Source organism: Cydia strobilella, chromosome 14 (assembly GCF_947568885.1).
Source record: "Cydia strobilella chromosome 14, ilCydStro3.1, whole genome shotgun sequence".
Classification (NCBI taxonomy): Eukaryota; Metazoa; Arthropoda; class Insecta; order Lepidoptera; family Tortricidae; genus Cydia; species Cydia strobilella.
In genome coordinates, this window is record NC_086054.1 from 1,064,426 (window position 1) to 1,088,360 (window position 23,935).

At 37.8% G+C, this 23,935-nt stretch overlaps 1 protein-coding gene and 5 non-coding genes across 6 annotated transcripts in view; all 6 read left to right on the forward strand.

Annotated features, from left to right (window-relative positions):
• The window catches only part of LOC134747409 (neurobeachin-like), a 951,208-nt gene that overhangs the window by 573,022 nt on the left and 354,251 nt on the right, over window positions 1-23,935 (forward strand). The window lies entirely within an intron of this gene.
• Trnaa-agc (transfer RNA alanine (anticodon AGC)) lies at window positions 8,567-8,639 on the forward strand. Its single transcript has one exon. It is a non-coding gene; the product is annotated as a tRNA-Ala (tRNA).
• On the forward strand, window positions 9,977-10,049 carry Trnaa-agc (transfer RNA alanine (anticodon AGC)). Its single transcript has one exon. It is a non-coding gene; the product is annotated as a tRNA-Ala (tRNA).
• On the forward strand, window positions 11,768-11,840 carry Trnaa-agc (transfer RNA alanine (anticodon AGC)). Its single transcript has one exon. It is a non-coding gene; the product is annotated as a tRNA-Ala (tRNA).
• Window positions 13,146-13,218, forward strand: Trnaa-agc (transfer RNA alanine (anticodon AGC)). Its single transcript has one exon. It is a non-coding gene; the product is annotated as a tRNA-Ala (tRNA).
• On the forward strand, window positions 16,770-16,842 carry Trnaa-agc (transfer RNA alanine (anticodon AGC)). The gene has a single exon. It is a non-coding gene; the product is annotated as a tRNA-Ala (tRNA).

The window sequence follows — 23,935 nt, forward strand, 5'->3', positions numbered from 1 at the left end:
ACAAAAAACTGTTTTAAATTTAAAAACACAAAAGGCCCCAGAAGAGAACCTTGAGCTATTTGATTTAGGAATAGAATACGAAATGGAAGAAATCCGAGGTATTTTATATTCTTGTAAGGTCGTTTAGGGTATTGCTTGAATAATTTTGTTTACGCTTACTTATTAGGATAACGTTATAAATAAGTTTATTTATTTAATTCCACTTAACCCCCATATAATTGGTTTGGACTCGTCAAAATGAATGAATGAAGGCTTACCTAGTACATACATAGCCATTGAAGAGTTTCACTTTCCGCCTTCTGGCTCCATCATCAGATCAGTTGAATCGCATCAAATTCTTGAAATTCTTGTATTGTCATCTATTTTGTATAATAAGCTCTACTAAGGCGGCTATTAGAAGTAGGTTAAAATCAACAATTTTGTTACATTATTATTTAGAACTGAAGATTGTGTTCAAAATTTCAAATATTCATCATGAGACTCATTTCTCTATGATTTATTTAATTATTGTTTTCTAAGCCGCTCTCTGGTCTTTTGTTACGAGTGCAAATATATTTCCCGTTCACTAGGAACACATAAAGCGAGGACATCCCCCTGTTACTTACGTTCTGCGAGGGCCTATTGTGTTCTTATGCTCGCCTGGTACCTCACTCCCTTGATTTCGCTGCCTTTTATTGTTGCCTTTGCAGCACGGAAACGGGGTCACTGTGCTCCCGGGGCGAAATGAACAAGTGTGCAGGTAGTACACCTGCAGATGTTTTTGTTTTCGTGTTTCTGTTCTTCAGTTATACAATTTTCCTGCGAATTCACAATGGATGAAAATGTGAATTCGCCTCTCTATAAGCGTCGCTATTACTTTTGCGTCGCACCTTTTTAGCAAAAATATCTCTCTTTTGAGGTTGTGCATTAACAGTTTATGTGACTGCTACATAATAAACGGCAGTAAACAACCTGTGTAATGAAATAAACTGTGTGGATAAAGAGGTTTTTTTTTTCTTTGTAATTGTAGTTTTTTTAGAACTGTCAGTTTACATGTCAAACCTCGTTACTTTAACATCAAACGAGAATAGGGTCAATTGTGACAAAATGGAAGAAGACGACGTGACGCCACTCAAAGGACCAATCTAATCACATTTGGCTTTGTGGGACCCAAATGTAGTGACCCTTTATCTTATAACACGACACAATAACAATCCTGAGAGCTCTCAGGATTATGAGAGGTCGAAGGAAATTACTATAACGGATAAAAATTACGGTAGGAGTGTGATTTCTGACTTGAAAAGTCGATTTTAACTATTTTAAGTAATCGGTTATTTAGCTTTAAAAAATCTATTACTAATCTATAGATTTGTGTAATAGAAATAATCGATTTTACCGTTAAAAATAATCGTGTTTGCTTTAAAAATCGTATTTTTTACAAATACTTACACTTATATAAATATCTTTATGGTCCGTATCCAAAGGGTAAAAACGGGATCCTATTATTAAGACTCCACTGTCCGTCCGTCCGTCTGTCTGTCACCAGGCTGTATCCCATGAACCGTGATAGCTAGACAGTTGAAATTTTCACAGATGATGTGTTTCTGTCGCCGCTATAACAACAAATACTAAAAAGTACGGAACCCTCGGTGCGCGAGTCCGACTCGCACTTGGCCGTTGTTAGCGCCTATTTGCGCTGTTTAAATAATACAAGGTATCACTTGAGATTACCATTTTAATGGGTTTTATTACAATGTACAATAACTATATGTATAGGTTCTATGTCTAGGACACGCGAGTTTATCGTGGTGGTTAGATTGCAAGAGAGGGATGCGCTCGCAGCGATGCCCGAAGATGCGTCGTATGTGTGAAACTCTGGCGCTAGCATCGCGCTTTCTGGTTGGACGCCGATCCCGCCGTCTATGTTGGCATCTTGGGGCTGCAGGGCTACGTTTCCACACATCATTGGTTGGCGAAGCTAGCGGTGTTGCCACAGCGCTAACAGCCGTTTTTTTTTAAATGCTTTAGATTTGATAAAGAGCTCCTAAATGAAATCAGCAATTTCCCGGCCGGTAACAATGGTAGTTTAATCGGATAACATTCCTGGAGGAGCAAACGTTTTTCTCGCGATAATCGCCTTAGCTGGGCTCTAAATAAACATTGTTGAGATTTTTTGAAGAACGCGTTCTATTTGTTTTCATTTCTCATGCTCTAAGGGTCATTGTTGTTCTAAAAGGTGTGCAGAAAATGATACGTGTCTGCACTGGAGCATTTTACGTTCGTAGTACGATTTTTAATTTTTTTTACAATAAGCAATTGAAATTTAAAAATTAAATGGATTTAATATTGTCTTCGGTTACCGCGATAGTTACTCATGAAATAAAACTATGAAAACGGATTTTATCGCGTATATTGAATTTATAATACATCCCGACGTTTCGAACTCTTTACAGCGTTCGTGGTCAACGGGTGACTCACCCGTTGACCACGAACGCTGTAAAGAGTTTTATTTCTTAAATGGATTTGTTATACAATTTCCATTTTGATATTTGATTCTCCATTCCATAAATAACGATACTTTTGCCTGAACTGTTAATTGAAAGTATCCTCGGAAATGCTATAAAAATGTATACTTAGTCATGTTTTAAAAAAAACACATGCATTTTACTTTCCTCGTATTCGATGTGAAAAGTAGAGTAACTCGGGTGAAAGGCATTCGAGCGCCAAAATACCTCGGCAGAAATGAGTGCATTTCATCCCTTGGTTAACAATCTACTATTTAAGTCGTTTGGGATGTTTGTTAATATTTCGTATTGGAGTACTGGAATGGTGATGGGAAGTAGGGGTTTTAAGAAGAATGCGTAACGTTTTTTTTTAAAGAAAGCGTTCTGTTCCGTTCAGGCATTATAATGCTTGTAAAGCGTTTGGTATATCGCAGATGAGGAGAGAATAATGTTTTTCAGAGAATATGTCCTGTTTGGTTATTCTTTGTTTATCTCTTTAAGTACATAAATAATACATAACAGTACCTTCTTGAAATTTACTACAAATTTACCTAATAACTGGTATACTTACGAAGCAGCCTACGAAGCATAAGGTCCCGGGTTCAATTCCCGGTAAGGGCATTTATTTGTGTGCTGATCAAAGATATTTATTTTGTTGCTGAGTTATGGATAATTTCTATTTATTTACGTAGTTGGTTACTAAGTTCAGTTACCAGTTTTCACGGAATGAAAGGAAATAGGTAGCGTTTTTTAATTATTCATGTATACAGTTGTAAAGCTTATTTATAAGTGATTAGCTTACAATACAACCTAGTTTAGTAAACATTGTTAATCTGGTATACTTAGGTATTTTTTTATTTTTTTATTTTTTTATTTGGGGCATCAACAGCAATACAAAAAATAATACAAAGCATAGTGAACAGAAAACATAGCCAATAACAGATGTCCACAAACTTCCGTGAGACATAGACATATTAAATATATTAATAAAGGGTCACTCACGTGTTTTAAGTCGAAAACGCTCGACATGTTTCACTCCGTACCGAGAAGCGTCATCAGGAGCTTGCGTCGACGGTGACGGACCGGCGCAGACTCAGGTCAGGTCAGGTCAGGTGGTCAGGTCGCCGGTCCGTCACCGTCAACGCAAGCTCCTGATGACGCTCCTCGGTACGGAGTGAAACATGTCGAGCGTTTTCGACTTAAAACACGTGAGTGACCCGTTATTAATATATTTAATATGTCCACAAGAGTACATAAAACATGCAATAACTAAGTGGAAACACAAAAAGAAGAAGGGAGTAAAAAAGCATTTTATACAAACAAGATATGGCTTGCATAACATGTGTACGTGTGTGTTTTGAGTGATTGTGTGTGCGTGTTCGTGTGTGTGTGTATGTGACTGTGACTGAGTGTGTAATGGAAGCCGGAAAGATTAAGGTGTGTGATTATTTACCTAGTTAGATTTCGTCAATTGTCGTTATTTTTGGATTTCAGTAGCAGTGACTGAACTCGTTTTTTTAAAGTCGATTTTGTGCAGTCGAACAAGTCGATACTACTAAATTGTTTATTATAAAGTTTTAGAATACGATTTACGATTCGGAATATTTCAATTTTATTTTCAGATTTATCGTCCACATAAAACATGCGTTGATAATCATATTTATACGATTTATCGTCACAATATACATTTTTTTATGTCAATTATATGGGCGAAGTTATTGGTTTATTCTGCGGCAATATGCCGCGATATGATAATGTCATTTCACACCGGATAGGCTGCGAGGGTGTATGTTTATACCTACATACATAAACATGCACCTAAGTATAGTATACATACATATATATACATATACAGTTTGTACTGTACTCAGTAGAAATAACGCATAAAAATAATTACTTATAATATAATTGAGAGCGCACTATTCGCCAACAAACTGTCTACAGTTTTGCGAAACTTTCGTATACCAGACATAAGTATATTTTTTTGAAAAAAAAATGTTATACACAGCATAATATTTATTTTTATTTTATCAAACAAGTTAAACAGTATGACAGTAAAATACCAAACCACTGGTAACTTACACAGAAAATACAAAAAGAAAAAGAAACAATATACAAATAATCACAAATTACAATATACTAACATTTAAAAATAAATAAATTAACACATTTTAAACAGTTGAAGGACGTGCATCCATCTTCTCACAAACCTCAAACATTCATCACGCACAACCTAACGTGTTCAACCCGTTAGCAAGAGAATAATATAATGTTCAAAATAATCTGCATTACTAGTGTAAATTGATGAAAAAGAGTCGTGTCACAAAAAATTAAAGAATAAAAAAAAACCGGCCAAGTGCGAGTCGGACTCGCGCACCGAGGGTTCCGTACTTTTTAGTATTTGTTGTTATAGCGGCAACAGAAATACATCATCTGTGAAAATTTCAACCGTCTATAGCTATCACGGTTCATGAGATACAGCCTGGTGACAGACAGAAGGACAGCGGAGTCTTAGTAATAGGCTTATATTGACCGGGATATAGACCGTGATTACCTTTTGTATTATTTGTGAGCTCCCGATATTTCGACGCAGTTACATGCATCATGTTCACGGGTCTATATCCCGGTCAATATAAGTCTAGTGAAACTAACCGTGAATCATTCAAAACTCTTAGTAATAGGGTTCCGTTTTTACCCTTACGGAACCCTAAAAAGCCTTAACTTGCAATAAAATTATCATGAAATAAAATGAGAGCTTCAAACTAACAGTTTATTTGAAAGGCAAATTTGTTTCCAAATAATTTTGTGTCTCGATCGCTGGCCAGTCTAGTGTGCAATCCTCGTCTCGTCTAATGTATTTCAAAACGTGCTCAAAAAAAATAGTAAAAAGGATTTTAGGAGAAATTATTGGTATATTTAGCGACAGTAAGCCGCCATAATTATGATAATGTCATTTCACACCGGCTGAGCTCCGAGGGTGTATACACGTGACGTAATGTGAACAAATATACTGCGTCTGTCCTGGTACAGTCAGCAAATGCCCAGAATATTCTGTTAAAATTATCTGAAAACTGCGGTTTTATAATTGTCACTTGTAATATTAAAGTATAATACTACTGGAAAAATAATAGTAATTAAAGCTCGGGTGTTACAGTATGAAAATCCCCTAACTTTAGCCACAGAATAAGTAATAGTATTATCATACAGAACGGCCACGCACCGCCCCGCCCCGACTTGAATTACCTCGCCCCGCGACAGCAGATTGACGGCCGTTTGCCGGCCGCTTAGTACTATTTTTAAGCAACTTACTCACACAATGACGCATGCCGCGTGCACAGACGTGCCGTTCACACATAGAAACGCAAGTGATTTTTGATGTAAAGCGTGTCCGCCCTGTGCTTTAGCCATAGTGCCAACGTTGTCATGTTTACCACAGCCTGCGCGTAACTTGTTATTTAATAACTGGGGAATTAGAGTCAGACCAAGATAAATCTGCAACGATTTTGATAACACGTGTAGTGCAAGTGTTATTTTAAACGTCAAACTTCTATGAAATAACACTTGCACTGCGTATTCTATCAAAATCGTTACAGACTTTACTTGGTTTAACTCTAGTAACACTTCGCACATAAATATTATTGTTTTTAATATAAAAGTTTATTTATTTTATTTTCTTTATTTAGAAACAAACAGTCTTGTTACAATATAGGGTAATAGACTTATAGACCTACAGTTTCCTAAAAAATAGTATGAAAACCATGTGACTTATATAAATACTAAATTAAACTAGAAATAGAAATTCCAAGTTATCAAAACAATGTTACCAAAATACTCTTTCATTTTAACAAAAATAAAACAAGAATGGAAAAATAAAACAAAAATGGATAAATTGTAAAAACAGACAAAAGTGCAATTAAAGTTAATTAACTAATTAAAGCCTATTAATACACTTCAAGGTCAGGCGTTTGAAGGTACAAAACTTGTTATTGAAAATATCTAAAAGTTAAAATACCTACACATTTTTGGCAATATGTCTGTTTTCTACTCTACCTCGACTACATTTCAAGTAAAGGTATAATAAGTAGGACAATATAAAGTATATATACTTATACTACGCATTCAAGCACTTTTATGTTCTTGTGTTGACAATAGGGAATATTACGCGAAACTCTGCGTAGGTGGCGCCACTACCACAATCTGAGGGTCTATAGCGAAACAAGAAAATCGAAATTTCGTTATCTAACATCTCTGTCACTTGCGTATTCAAGCGATACTCCTTGATGCATCAATGTCATATTTTATTATCTCTGAAAACTTGTCAAAAATCCTGTTAAATACCTGTACCAGTACCAGTATGTATAAGTTACTCTATGGTTTACTAAAAAACCGGCCAAGTGCGAGTCGGAGCACGCGCACGAAGGGTTCCGTACCATTACGGAAAAAAACAGCAAAAAAATCACGTTTGTTGTATGGGAGCCCCATTTAAATATTTATATTATTCTGTTTTTAATATTTGTTGTTATAGCGGCAACAGAAATACATCATCTGTGAAAATCTCAACTGTCTAGCTATCACGGTTCATGAGATACAGCCTGGTGACAGACAGACAGACGGACAGACGGACGTGCAGACGGACAGCGGAGTCTTAGTAATAGGGTCCCGTTTTTACCCTTTGGGTACGGAACCCTAAAAAAGCTAGTGCTAGTGCTGCACTGCATGGTGGCAGAACATTGTAATAATATCCCCTATTCTAATTACCTGTACTAATAACTGCTGTAGCATTTATTGCAACAAATTGTATTGAAATGTAATATAATATTACTTTTGAAGCCTACTTTACCTCTATTTTATACTGTTACTAGCTTTTGCCCGCGACTTCGTCTGCGTGGACTTAGTAACCCCAGCAAGAGTAAGAATAGCGCCTGGAGAAAGTCTTATAGCAATTATTCAATTTGAGCATATTATGCACACAAATTAGCAGACACTTCATTAATTATCTCAATTCCTCCCCGCTTTTTACTTTCTTAAGGGATGATTTTCGGGATAAAATCTATCCTATGTCCTTCTCAGGGACTCAACCTATCTCTATGCCATCTAAATCGATTCAGCGGGTTAAGCGTGAAGAGGGAATACACAGACAGACACAGACAGACTTTCGCATTTATAATATTATAGTATGGATTTATATCTTGACGTGACTATAACTATATTAGTAACGTTAGTTATGGATTTTAAACTTACTTGTATTTCATCTGCTGGCTGTACGCGCCGCGACTTATACACGTACCCCGTTTGAGTTACGTAATGTGACTACATAATAATAATTAAAATATTAATACAGGATTACATGTTAATAGCAAATTCAATTAATAAACGTAGCATAGTAACGTGGTTTATGTTGTTTCATTACGAGAATATTAAATTTTAATATAAACAGGTAAGTACAGTCGCTATCAGATATATCGGAGCGCCCGAGGTGCTGACAAATATCTGGACACGCCTCTATTGTCAAGGCGTTAGAGTGCGTGTTCAGATATTTTGAGCACCTCGGGCGCTCTGATATATCTGATGGCGACTGTACAGTGTTTATGAGTTATTATCATCATAGATTAAATCTTGATATAATAAACCTTTGTTATATCAGGTATTATTTATGGTAGCAAATTAAATTCTTTTAAATACGTTCGCGGCTAGTTAGTTGGTCAGTTTTTTTATATTATAGGACATTCTAACACAGGTTGACTGTGCCACAGTCAGCTCAAGAAGGCTTGTGTTATGGGTACTCAGACAACGATATATATAATATACAAATACATAACTACATAGAAAACACCCATGACTCAGGAACAAATATCTGTGCACATCACACAAATAAATGCCCTTACCGGGATTCGAATCCAGGACCATCGGCTTCACAGGCAGGGTTAATACCCACTAAGCCAGACCGATAGTGCTTCAGGGCATTTTCCGCAAATCAACAACCATTGTGCCTATGCGTGAAACGAGGTGGCGCTACGCTCGCGGGTAGGTATGTTGAGTTATTAAGATTGAATAAGTTATGTACTTTCGGCCTGTTTGATACCGGGGGCGTAGCTCAGATGGTAGAGCGCTCGCTTAGCATGCGAGAGGTACGGGGATCGATACCCCGCGCCTCCAATTTTTTTGCTTTTAGAATATTGCTTTAACTAATATGTAGTCAACATCAGCCTGAAATAGTGACAGCTGAAGTGGCCAGCGTATGTAGCAATAGCAACTTGCAACATAATATTCTTATTTAATTATTTCTAGGATACCGACTATGCAGAAATAAATTAGGGTTCCGTACCCAAAGGGTGAAAACGGGACCCTATTACTAAGACTCCTCTGTCCGTCTGTTTGTCCGTCTGTCACCAGGCTGTATCTCATGAACCGTGATAGCTAGACAGTTGAAATTTTCACAGATGTCTGATGTATTTCTGTTGTCGCTATAACAACAAATACTAAAAACAACTGATGGGATTGATGGTACGAAACCCTTCGTGCGCGAGTCCGACTCGCACTTGGCTAGTTTATATTTACATATTTTTTACATTTTGTAAGTACAATTATGCGTGTGGCTCGAGTACTTTGGCTCGGTTATTTTTTCAACACTGTATTCTCACTAGTGTCCGATCGAAGTTTCGGTTTCGGCAGGTTTCAGCATAAAAATCATGTTTCGACTGAAGGTTCGTTTTCGACTAAAAAACTGCCGAACCTTTCGGTCGCGCCGAAACTGTAACTTCGGTAGTGTCCGACGGAAGTTTCGGTGTCGGTTTCGGCAGGTTACGGCTTAAAAATCATGTTCCAGCCTTCGGTTTTGGTTTCGACTTCGACAAAAATCGGATTTCGGTCGGACACTAAAGGGGCCCACAGACTATCAGTCCGCCGGACGATATCGGCCTGTGAGTTGTTCGGCGCTGTCAAATTTTTGTTCTAACTGACAGGCCGATATCGTCCGGCGGACTGATAGTCAGTGGGCCCCTTAATTCTCTTATGTCTACTTCTCAGTGCCTTGCAAAACATGCTTAGGTAAATATTGTTTACGACAAATATAAAGGAACAAACGTTCGTTTGATGCAAACAGACTGATGTGATAATTTCAACCGTTCATTCATGCAACTACCAAGTCACTGGACTAGTTTAGCGATTACCTGTACTGCCCGAGGCTAAATATGCGTATGCGTAAGTGAAATAACAAGACCATTGATATACTTCATTCCTTTACAATCAGGTTTATGAATGGACAATTAATTCTGTCAACATTGAACAATGCTCGCTACCAACTACCAAGCTATCAGATCTCTTGCGACATTGTCGGCAAACCAGTTTATATCTTGTATCATAACAAGTAATTATTTCGCCCTCAGAGCTCAAGTTATAATTGTATCTAGTCCTTAACCGAGTAGAAATTGTCTAGCAATAAAGTTGTAGTATGTGATATGGTTCAGGTCATAATATTCGCGATTTTTTTCATCGGGGGCGTAGCTCAGATGGTAGAGCGCTCGCTTAGCATGCGAGAGGTACGGGGATCGATACCCCGCGCCTCCAATTTTATTTTTATTTTTTTATGCCTTAATATCCGAAGTCCTACTCAGAATAGTTTTTGACCGAGCGAGAGCGAAGGTCCCCGTTTCTTGGGCAAGAATACAAATCCGGCTGGTCTTTCTAAGTACAGGTCGTATATCTTATTGCTCATGAAATTTTGTGAGGTGCTAGTTTTTTTTTTTGTAGAATCAGTTTTTAGAAAAAAAAAACCAGTGGAGCCATGCGGGTTCCCTGACCTAACCTAACGGCGTCACTAGTTTATAGGTAGGTAGTATATGTACAGCCAACAAATATTTATATTATGTTTCCGTACCCATTTCGTACTTTGTCACAGTGACAATATATATGAAAGTCGCTAGAGACCTCGTACAATTGTCACTTTGAGAAGGTACGAAATGGTACTGAAATTAAATTTGTAGTGTGTGTGCAACGCCACACACACTCTTAGCGTAGCCTTATTATATACAGCGTGGAATGAATGAGGCGAAAGTGCCTTAAAACCTTAAGTTAGCTCATTTTGCATTTTTTTATTTTTAATAAGAAACAAAACTGCATTCAAAGATTTTTTGAAATTCGCTTGTTTCACCGGGGAATCGAACAGACTAAAAATTAAAAAAAAACTTGTTATTTTATTAGGGTTCCGTACCCAAGGGGTAAAAACGGGACCTTAGTAATAACTAAGACTCCACTGTCCATCTGTCCGTCTGTCTGTCACCAGGCTATATCTCGTAAACCGTCATAGCTAGACAGTTGAAATTTTCACAGATGATGTATTTCTGTTGCCGCTGTAACAACAAATACTAAAAAATACGGAACCCTCGGTGGGCGAGTCCGACTCGCACTTGTCCGGTTTTTCTACTGTTCGATACAGTAGTTAATGTTAATGATAACATTTCTCTAAGAAACATTAGGCCTTACACTCGTCTGCCTTACAAAATATCCATAAAATCGAATATTTATTAGTATTCAAGAATATTTCTAGACATGTAAAATTGGAAAAAAAATGAAAAATCTTTAAATGCAGTTTTGATTATTTTCAAAAATAAAAGAATGTTTCCTTTAAGCAAAATGAGCTAACTTAAGGTTTTGAGGTACTTTCCCTCCAGGGCCCATTCATTCTCTCCACACTGTACATAATTACATATACGAGTGCTATGTTATATTATCCAGAATAAAGCCTTACTTTATATATTAAGCCTTAGTTTATATATTAGAAGCATGTAAATACGTTAGAGCAAACCTAGATGCATATAAAAAAACCTGTACCCGCGACGCAGACAGCCGCAGAATGCCCATGCTAATCGCTCCTACTCAACGACTCGCGAAGTCCCGAAAGTCTCTCAGTGTTATCGGGCCAAAAATATACAACAAAATTCCTAATGACATTAAATTTACAGAAAGCGATTCAATACTTAATAAAAAACTTAAATGTCTACTCCTTGACCAAGCATGTTACTCTATTGATGATTTTATGAAAGAGATTATTTAAAATATTATTGTATTGACAACTATTGCACGATGATTATTTAAGAAATTGAAAACTTTGACCAATGTATTTTATCAATCATATTTAATTGTATATAACTGTCGTATTTCAAATGTACCTGTGTGACCTGTAAAATATTTTTTACCAATAAATAAACTGAACTGAACTTGTGTCAATATAATAACGCCCAACATCAGAAATGGTTCAGGTGATAATATTCGCGGCTTTCTTCACCGGGGGCGTAGCTCAGATGGTAGAGCGCTCGCTTAGCATGCGAGAGGTACGGGGATCGATACCCCGCGCCTCCAATAAGATTCTTTTTGGATTTCTGCTGTGCTTCAAGATTTTTAGCGGCACGTAATTCCTGTAAAATGTTTTTTGTAAAATATCAGAAAGTAAAGATTAAAGTTCATGAAGTGATGACAATTTAGGATTTTTTGGGTTAACTATCTACTTAATGCACCCACTTGAATGAAGTCAAGTGTCTTTGGAACTATGGGATTTCGAAATAATATGTAATTGCGTAAATTATTAAATTAATTATTGAACTAAATTAAATTATAATCATTTATTTGCACATAAAAAGGGTACATAAGACATGACATGATCTTTATGTACCTAGTCCATACATTTATTATTATTGTTTATTATTATTATTATTTATAATCGAACCTAGATATAAGAAATGTAATGACTTAGGCTAGTCCAGTAACGTTGCATTTTTGTTAAATAAATTGAAATTGAAATAAGGGATTTATCAATAAAAAAAAGGTATAAAAGTTACAGTTTTTCGACAGCATGCAATTTGGTCCTTATACTACCTGATTCGAACTTTGAGATACTTCAATAATTTGCTAAAGATACGATGAATCGGATATGTCAAAAGTGACGTTTTTACACACTTTTATTTAGCTTCACTGCGTATATACCTTTGTATATATCTATAGTGCCTCAAATCTTGTAACTGAAATTTGAACCACTTCTCGGTATCTGATCCAGTTGAAATTTGGAGTACTATCGTAATTCCGGTGACAATACAATAATATGCTAACATGGAGGTGTTCTGATGATGCAGCCGGTAGGTAGCCAAAGGAACTCCTCGATGGAATAACACAAACACATCAAGTTTAGGCTCATCGATAGACATGCAAATGAGAAGCGGTACAGTCAGCAATAAAAGTGTGTCACAAAAAAATATTTGACAGTTACTTGTTGTTTGAAGAAACATCATTTTTGACACTAACATATCCGATCCATGTCGTATCCTTAGCAAATTTTTTACGTATCTTAAAGTTAGAATCAGGCCGTAAGAAATAACAACCCACCGTATCTCTTAAATACAGCTGTGATGGGTTGCCTTTTGGACATTAAAGATCTATGGAGTGGCCTTAGCAGGCCGCGACGTATGACTCGCGCGGAGGGAATATAATTTCCCACCTGGTTTTGAACTTTATTTCAAAGTGATAGGGTTTATTTTTGCATAATTCCTGACACGCGTATGCCTTAGGTTAACGATGCCAAGTCGGTGCGAGACGAAAGTTGAAAGTCGAGCACAGCTCGTATTTACCTTGACTTACTGTAATGGTATCGATAATTTCGTCAACTACATCACCGGGGGCGTAGCTCAGATGGTAGAGCGCTCGCTTAGCATGCGAGAGGTACGGGGATCGATACCCCGCGCCTCCAAGGGTTTTTTTTTATAAAAAAAAAGTCTGCCAGTCCAAGACGTACTCTTATAGCTACAGTCTATTACATAATAGACATCTAGCGACGGAAAATATTTGGACGAAGCTCTCTGTTTTGATATCATAAACGGCCCTCATTTTTTCCCGCTATTAAGAAAAAGTTGATTTGTCTCATCATAACATAAACTGTACCTACGCGTTTGCGTTAAGTGTCATTTTGTATGGGATTTTGAGTTTCCCAAACGTCCCGCTTGGCGCGCTGTTCAAAATCCCGTATAAAGCAAACGCGAACGCACGACACGCTATCGAAGAAAATTTAAACTAGGGATTCTGATCTAACTATTTAGAAGTTATGAGTTTCCGCGTATTCCTTACCGTATTCGAAGTTCTTCTCTCGCTCGCTTTTGTAGTTAAAGTAGAAATTCTACCATGAAATATCCCAATATCACGGTAAATCCTTGACATCCTTTCGACCTTTGACGACCGAATCCTTTGACGACCGGTCTGTCCTAGTGGGTAGTGACCCTGCCTGTGAAGCCGATGGTCCTGGGTTCGAATCCCGGTAAGGGCATTTATTTGTGTGATGAGCACAAATATTTGTTTCTGAGTCATGTGTGTTTTTTATGTACATATTTAAGTATTTATATATTATATATATCGTTGTCTGAGTACCCATAACACAAGCCTCCTTGGGCTTACCGTGGGACTTAGTCAATCTGTGTAAGAATGTCCTATAATATTTATTAAAAAAAAAAAAAGATAAAAGACATTTATTCGTGACGATCACAGCACAAGTACGAACATGTACAGACAACAACAGCAAGAAAAGAAGAGATCATCAAGTGTGCATCACGAAATGGACCCAACTCAGCATAATGCTAGCTACAAAGCCAGCGCTGGTCTTCCGTAGGACCCATTCGGTGATGCCACGACAGATAACACACAAAGATACATATTAAAACATTACAAAGATACACACAAAGAATACCAAAGAATATAGAATAAGAAGAATATATTACTTATTTATCCTCAGTTGTGTAGGTATCTGTCGATCATAGTCATCCCAAACTTGGAAAAACTTTGAACCACACTCCACTCAAACTTTTTTTAAACTGGCGATACTCGCTAACCTCAGGCCTCACTTGAGTTACCTTTATCTCAAAACATAAAAGTCTAACAAGCATCAACGCCTTTGCTTTCATCATTCAAGAGATAAAGTATTCTTTGACATTTAGTATGATTTCGTGTTGAGTTCAGTCAAGCAGTAGCGAGGCAAAGACTCAAGAAACCAGTATAAAGGTTATTATATTAAATAAAAACCGGTGCCATTAAGATAAAGCCTTAAGGCATGTAAAAAAAAGGAAGGAATTAATAGATCCGCACGCTTCAAGTAAGTTTCGGTAGCTCAGTTGGATAAGAGACAATTGACCGGTGTTCCGAAGTTCTAATAGACCGAAGCGGTGAATTTTCCATTTTTTCTTTTGCTTGATAAAAATTAGTATCTTCCTACCTTTACCGTTTAAGAAAAACGTAGGTACTCCCATCTTAAATGCCGGCAACGGACTTGCAACCCCTCTGGTGTTGCGGGTGTCCATGGGCGGCGGTAATCGCTTATAATCAGGCGATTCATCTGCTCTTTTGCTTCATATATCTTTAAAAAAATTGGTAATAGTAAAATGGAGCTGAGCCCATTTTCAGAGAGTTGTTTTTTTTTGTCGCACCTATTTTCAGAAGTGACGGGAGTTAGAGGTAACATACAATACACAAAAAAACGGCCAAGTGCGAGTCGGACTCGCGCACCGAGGGTTCCGTACTTTTTAGTATTTGTTGTTATAGCGGCAACAGAAATACATCATCTGTGAAAATTTCAACCGTCTATAGCTATCACGGTTCATGAGATACAGCCTGGTGACAGACAGACGGACAGCGGAGTCTTATTAGTAGGGTCCCGTTTTTACCCTTTGGGTACGGAACCCTAAAAACGATCGAATTGATAACCTCATGCTTTTTTGAAGTCTGTTAAAAAACCTCTCCCGTTGCCTTAAAAAATCTACACTAGCGATTCCGGCGGTGACCCGCGCAGCTATAAGAATACATGCGAGAATGTAATATTTTCACATATTGAACTGGGACATTTGATGCGAGTTCCATTGTTGAATTGTATTGTTGTCGTGGTTCAGATCGAGCACACATTTCGTTATTATATTGTAACGTTTGTTGTTACTTTTCAAACGAGACACGATATTACATATGTTACCTTTGGTCAAATTCGCAGAATTTGATGGGTTGGAATTAAATTGGCAAAATATATTGGTTTATGCGGGTCCGCTTATTCCGATCATCATCATATATTTAAGAGTTATACTCTTGTCGGTGGAGCGATTTCCGTATGTGTCGGTCCTCTGCCTTCTCCTTGACAGCCTGATACGACACGACGTTGAGTTTTTCCTTTACTTGATCTATGTATGTTCTCCTTGGTCTCCCCTTGCGTCTCCTTGCCTCAACTCTCTTGCCTCAACTTATTCCGATATCTAAAAGATGAAAAAAATATCTAACGCATAAAAGCGCGACGCATTAACAGTCTAAATCAAAGATAGGAACGAAAAAAGATGCGAATTTTAAAAGCTTCTAACTCGCTTATAAAATATCGAAAAAAAGAGACGAAGGGACATAGCTGTGGTTAATATACGTACATTAAATTGTGTATAAATATTTTTCATAACGTTAATATCCAGAGAGGGAAATTCCCACTACGTTTGAATGGAGAAGATTCGAAAATTATAACAAACCTTAATTGCAAAAAAATACTCTGTAGTCTCTAAAGTGCCGCTTCACACCTTCACACCTTTCACACAAACACAGAAAATCTTTTGGGTACCTATCGTGAAAAAGAATTTGCTTGAGTTATTTAACTTTAATGGACAAATATAAACAATTATTCACAAATAGCGGACTTAATGCCAAAAGGCATTCTCTACCAGTCAACCATAGGGCCAAAAAGAAACACTAAAAGTTCGTGTAAGGAAAACAAACAATCCAGTAGGTAGAGAATTAACAAACACATTATAAAGGCAATCATTGCAATATTGTATGAGTTACGTTCGGGGTTTGGTTCTTACTTGATTACACTCAAGTGAATGTTTACGCTTGATACGACAATCATCTTCATCATCTTCCTCGCGTTGTCCCGTCATTTTGCCACGGCTTATGGGAGCCTGGGGTCCGCTTGGCAACTAATCCCAGGAATTGGCGTGGACACTAGTTTTTACGAAAGCGACTGCCACCTGACCTTCCAACCCAGAGGGTAATAGGCCTTATTGGGATTAGTCCGGTTTCCTCACGATGTTTTCCTTCACCGAAAACCGACTGGTAGATATCAAATAGTACATAAGTCCCGATAAACTTATTGGTAGGTACGAGCCGGGGTTTGAACCCGCGAACTCCGGATTGCAAGTCGCACGCTTACCGCTAGGCCACCAGCGCTTACACTTGATACGACAATGACATTGAATTTAATAAATATGATTAAGATATTCGCGATTGCACGTAACCGGGGGCGTAGCTCAGATGGTAGAGCGCTCGCTTAGCATGCGAGAGGTACGGGGATCGATACCCCGCGCCTCCAATACATATTTTTATAATTTTTATTCAATCAGGCGTATTCAACACAACAACAACACCACGAATTAGATCTGGATCAGTTATGGATCTGGTTACTTTTGACAGATCAGTTCCATAACTGATCCAGATCTAATTCGTGGCTTTTTATTAAAATCAAAATATGCCTATGATGGCAAAAAAGCTTGGGTTTTCCTTCAACGGCGGCGGCGCATAAATGTTGTTTGCGTGACCTTGCTCTTTCCCAAATAAAATCCCTTTAGTTATATAGTAGGCCATACTATCATTTTTAATTAATTCGGGCGCCTGGCAGCTGTTCAGCGTTGTAATGCCGCTGATTTATATGGGACAGCCAATTTTTTTTTCACGATTTCATCATTGGTCCCATAATAAAAGTTATTAGGTATGACCTATAATGTCACTAAGCAGAGTATGAGAGGTGGTAAAAAATTTCACCCTGGTTGCAACTAATTTTCGTTTGCGTATAATGATGATTTCCGTGATATAAACTATCCTTTGTCCTTCCCCGGACCTCAATATATCTCCATACCATAATTCATTTATAATCGTTCAACAGTTTAAGCGTGAAGATATGACAGACAGACAAGTTACTTTCGCGTTTATATATTATATTCGTGAAAGCATTGCCCTCAAAGGAGCGTTTAGTTCTAAAACTTCAAAACAACTTCAATGAAACAGAAATATCGAGAATCTAACTTTGTAAGTTTTACTTACTTTGGAGACAAAGACAAACTTTTTCAATTTCTACTTCTCATTCTCACACTGTTACCACAAATGGGGCAATTTATTTTGTTACTTACAAATAAAGGTCATAGAGATTTGTAAAAATGTTAATTCCCATTGTTTATAGGATAGTTTTTATGTCGAAAATCATCCCTATAGAGGGTGAAACGGGGGGTGGAATTGAGATAATTAATGAAATGCCTGTTAATAGAATTAAGCAATTAAGCTTATAACTTTATCCAGGTGCCAGGCGCTAAACTTACTCTAGCTGCTGTTACTGATTCCACGCAGACGAAGTCGCAGGCAAAAGCTAGTATAAAATAAACAATGTTCTTATAACAATCTTCTTCTTCTTGCTGTGTCATATCCTCAGCGGATGTCGGCGACCATCTTACGGAACTTGGTTCTATCCTGTGCCAGTCTAGACAAACTGGCAGTGTCATTAATATTGGACCAGCTTTTAATGTTGTCTATCCAGGTTAGCTTTCTCCTTCCTCTGCTCCTTTTGCCGTCGATTTTCCCTTCCAAGATGTTACGAATTATGTTATACTTGTCGTGTCTATAGATATGTCCAAAATATGAGGTTTTCCTTGTCTTTACGGTGGTCAAAAGTTCAAGTTTTTTGTTCATTCTATTCAGAACTTCAATGTTTGAAACTTTGTCTCTCCAGGAAATTTTTAACATTCTTCGGTATAACCACATTTCGAATGCATTGATAACAATAAACCTTATAACAATAAACTTGCAAAACATCATTTGCATGCATACACCATGAGCATGACTTGATAAGAATAAAATAATAAATTATCTCTTTTCATCTCGCCCCAGTGTAGCTCAAGCACTTAATCAGAAGTAGGTCATTTTTTACAAAGCGTATATAAACCTGAATAGGGTTTGTCAGTATTCGTAAATGTATATTATATTCCGCAAAAAATTCAGGTTTTTCCTACCTATGAAATTTTTTAATATTTGTCACCCTTTATTATTGTACAATTTTCAATATCCTCAAGTCTTTGTTTGTCATAATAATAGAAGTATAAATCATCTCTCATCACGATGGGCGGGCTAACACCCCATTCGTCAGATCTAAAGGCTTGGTGCTGGGAAGTTGTTCCAATTTCGTACAGAACATAGGCGACGCGATTTCTGGAGTGAGCCAGTTAAATATATTGTAATTCTATTACAGGACATGTTAGTTACGTGTTAAAAGAGCAAGCATTATTGTAATCTCGTTCGCACTGAATTTGGCTTTCTATTGACCTCGAAATCTGAACGTATCTTTAAAAAAAAACCCTCTTCAGCCTCAGAAATTTTAAGGAATTCTTTTTTCTACTTTCTGTCTCTGGTTGTTTCCTCATGACTAAACATCTTCAACAACACTGGATAGTCCACATTTGTAGTGTATGATTTACCTCCATCAGCTGCTGTCCATCCACATACGCTGCGTCTTACGTGCGAACAACTCGTGAACACAAAGCGGCGCGGCGCGGCGGGCCCACCGCGTTCGCGTTCGCAACGAGATCGCCCACGTAGGACACTTCTATAGGTATCAAAGGATTGATTCACCCCGCGCCGCATCGCTTCGCTTCGCTTAGTACGCTGCGTTACAACCGAACAAAACTTAGAGGAAGTGGAGTCCTTCAATTGATCAGTTCATTTGGTTGGCAACCAGCTCTGGTACTAAGTTCGCCATCTGTGTGCTCAACCATTATCAATTTTTAAAGGCTCATGAATCATCCTTTCGCAGTGAGCGAAATAACTTCTTCTCACTTCCACTACTAATGTTATCATATTTTTGTATTAATATTGCAAATACAAAAGTAATTTATATCTGATCAAATGTGAGCATAGGATGCTTCTCCTGTAGGCCGAGCACATAATTGGCGCGACAGTATCTCGCTGCGAGATAGACTACCCGTCTTTTATTAACTGTATGAATTAAAGAGGGACGGGTAGTATATGTCGCGGCGAGATACTCTCGCGCCAATCATGTGCTAGCTCGGCTGGTAGACCTACGCTCTCGACTCACCCCTGCTCCCCTAGTGTTTGTAACACCACCCCAAAACGGATGCGGGACACGTGACTCCGCGATGATGGAAAAACTTTCCACCGCCACGCCATCGCTATAATTTCAAACGTTGTTTCCGAAATTGGAAGATTGCCTTTTCCTTCCGCTCGGTGTTTACGAGTTCCTGCCTTCCTGGTGGTTTATGATATTTGTAACAAATAATGATTAAGTTTATTGGTGCAATTTATGTATTTTTAACAGACACCAGACAAAAAAATGCTCTTCCGGCTTAAAAAATCAGATTTTTACACGCTATATTGTGCTAGATTTCATTGCAGACGACTGTACAGTGGAAAAAAAAAATCAATTCTTCTAAAGTCATTAGTTTATTTTGCATTGTGAGAACATAAATAATAAACTGAAATAGATGTCATTTACATAAAAAAGTGACGAAGCCCACTAGTGGTGAAGGCCGGATTATATATAGTAGTGTAACTACTTAAAAAACACAAATCAAAATATTGAATAAAATAATTTGTTTTGTTCTTAAAGTTGAGAACATAGTAAACGAGTCAAATATAAATACTAAAGTTGTTTTAACTAGGATAACGCGATATAAATTAAATGACGGTACATTAAATAACATAATAAACAACTCTTAATCTTCAAAATAAAACAGCTAAAGCACAGTCCAAATTAAATACAATTAATAATAGCCCCTGCGGTTCCGTGGAAATAAGATTATATTTTAAATTGTTCATTAAAATCAATCTAAGGAAAAGAAACATCATCCAAACACAACATGAAAAGACAAACAGTCAGAAAGATAAACAAAATATTAGCACACGAGTTAACGAAGTATTGTTGCGCGCGAGTAGGTTAAATACAGAGATCATTTAACCAATAGACGGGGTATGTGAAACAATTTGCGGTCATCACGTATTGAGGCACCTCATCATTGGCCACAGCATCTTGACAGATGATTGTTGCAGCTACAGTTTTTTAAGAAAAGAGGTCTTGGCACCATCGGCGATCGGAGGTGCGGCACATCTTTTCCTGTGGCTGTAAAGTCCAATCGCAGCACGACACTTCCTGCCACAAAGATCGCAGGTGAAATGCGAACCTGTTGATGATTCCTGTGAAGCCCGAAGTCTTTTCTGCTTTAAATCATCGAACCAGACTTCCACAACCAGTTTATGTATTTTACTAGACTTATATTGACCGGGACAATTGTATATTGTAATTGTGTATTGTATTTTAGTTGCATTTACATACTCTGAAATTCAATGTCTGTTAATACTTGTATCTTACGAGAGCACAGGTCGAAAACGAGCTGTTGTACACGTTCTTATACTAAAGGGGCCCACCCATTACCAGTCCGCCGGACGGAATCAGCCTGTCGGTTAGAACAAAAATTTTACAGTTCCGAACAACTGGCAGGCCGATATCGTCCGGCGGACTGGTAATGGGTGGGCCCCTTAAGTTAATCTACGGGGAGTCAACCGCTAGTCATCGTGTACTCTAAATCTAGAAGCAAATGATCTGTGTCTGGTTAAACATTAAACAAGTTTGAGGCTCAGAATAGTGACAATGGCGCAAATGAAGTTGTGGCTCTATTTGCGCAAGCGCAAGCCTCTAAACAAATTATGAACATGAACAACTGGTTTTTTCTTTGCCATAACCAACCTTTAAATCTCCCAATTACCTATCTTCTTCACGTTGTATCTTCAGTTTTGTGTCGGTTTATGTACAATTTTCCAACTAATCAAATTTAAAAATGAAACTGACTTATGCTGCATAATGAGAACTCAAATGATTTAGTGCCTAGGGATTTCTATAGGTATTTTGCTGTCAATCGTTTTTTGTCAGATATCGATAAAATTTGGTGGATTGGATAGGAGTTCCCTATTCTGTACAATATAAGCGCAATCGTACCGGATATCCTAAAAATCTACTACCGAACCGAGTTACGAAAAAGTATGGTATTTTAACTCAACAGAAAATTATGAATTATGAACATTTGGTGGGTTTTAGCGTCTAGCGGCCCACCATACATAGAAAATTGACAATCGAATTTGAATCAGTGGTATTAGAGAATAGAGTTGAATTTGTTTTTTTTTAAATCTAACGAAACAAGAGAAAAGCAACTGGTCCATTTAATTAAGAAATGAATTTCATTGCAGGTAATTTGTACTTGTATTAGGTCATTGAACCCCAAGAGGTTAGTAAATGTCATAGTCTCTTCAAAGTTATAGTTTCGGATATGTCATGTTCCAATGCCCGATATATCCCCCTATATAATTCAATCAGTTCAAGTCTGAAGCCGGATCGCCCCTCGAGGACGGTAAACGCTCGGTTAAGTGTTCCGTGCCCGGGGAAGGGCCAATTTGACGCCCGGTCGATACTAACACGTGATTGGAAATGCATTAGGACCGTTGGCAAATGTACATTATAGTGTGTTGATGTTATTATGTTATCGTTTTTAGCACGTGGATTTTTCGGGGTCCCTTTGTTTGACATAATTATTGAAAGTCATAATGTAATGATTGTCATATTATCATTAGACATAATTCTGAAACCGTTAACTTTTCAGGATTTTCCTCGGGTTATCCTATAGATAGCTGCTTAGGTTAGGTTTGTTTTATGGCAATCCTGAAAAGTTACGCGTTTCTGAGAAAAACCAAATAATGACTAATGATAATATGACAATTATTACATTGTGACTTTCAATAATTATGTCAAACAATAGAGACCCGGATTTTTCACGTCAAAGATTTTTTACTAAAACTAAAATACCTTCTGCAACTTGCTTTTCGGACGGATAATGAGATTAAACTGAAATAACAGTTTTTAATGATTCACGGTTAGTTTCACTAGACTTATATTGACCGGGATATAATATCGGGAGCTCAAAAATAATACAAAAGGTAATCACGGTCAATATTCCGGTCAATATAAGTCGACTAAACTGAAATACATCTTAAGCTAAAGAAAAAACCGGCCAAGTGCGAGTCAGACTCACGCACCGAGGGTTCCGTACTTTTTAGTATTTGTTGTTATAGCGGCAACAGAAATACATCATCTATGAAAATTTCAACTGTCTAGCTATCACGGTTGATGAGATACAGCCTGGTGACAGACAGACGGACAGACGGACAGCGGAGTCTTAGTAATAGGGTCCCGTTTTTACCCTTTGGGTACGGAACCCTAAAAAGTGACTTCCTCCAGCGTCCGCGACCAGATTGTAAACGGCGTATTCGGCTTTCGCGGCTAACGCCATAAACCTGCAGCAGCACTACCTGAAACGAGAATAGAATAGATAATCAGATACGTAAAAAAATCAGAATTACATTACCAACATTATCTTCAAAGCGTACTGCCCGGGATTTATTATTCCCGGGCAGTACGGATTTCGATAGCCGGGGATTAACCAGGATTACGGGAACAATACGGGCCCATTAGCCATGTGGACCACGCAGGAAGTTTCCCAACTTCCCAAGCTCGCAAATTCGCAAATATATATATGTTACCAACATGATATTGACCTGAGGATAAAAAGATAATATGCATAGGGCTTTTTATATAAGACCAAAAAAACTGCCTGTTCAAAAAACCATAACTCATAAAAGAGGACTCAATAATTCACAAAAAAAAAAACATAAATGCTATAAGCGTTCTTTTCTAATTACCAAGGACTTCTCCCGGGATAGTCTGTGTTTCTACCAGAAATGTGCAATGATGCGTAGTGAGGGATGTGTTTGTTAAGAATCAATAGAAAATTGCTCACTAGATCTGCGCAGAGCGAGGATACGTAAATGAAGTGATTCTATCCTCGCACATCTCTGGTGAAAATGGAAACGTACCCTTATTAGAACAATACGGACCCATTAGCCAACGTATACACCAGCGCAGGACTGAGATGGTCGCTTTATCTCACGCCCGAAGGCGTGACACGCTCGCAAATGCACTACGGAATGAGGGCCCAAATGTATTCGTGATTAGGGTGACCATGTCTTGACTAAACTCCTGGTTCTTAAAAATAGTTTTGATGCATCGTATGCGGCGTGAGTATTACGTTATCATTAGATACATTAGACTTGTAATATAAACTGTTTTTTCCTAAATACCAAACTAGACACGCTTGGTGATGGACCATTGCTATACAGGATGGCTAAAAAAATTTGTGCATTCCCGCTGCCAGGGAGGTTTTGTGATTATACAGAGCAACTTTTACTATAGGACCAACCACGAAATCGCGAAAAAAAATTACCTTCCCATATAAATTGGACCAGCCATAGTAAAAGTTGCACAGAATAATCCCAAAACCTCCCTGGCAGCGGGAATGCAC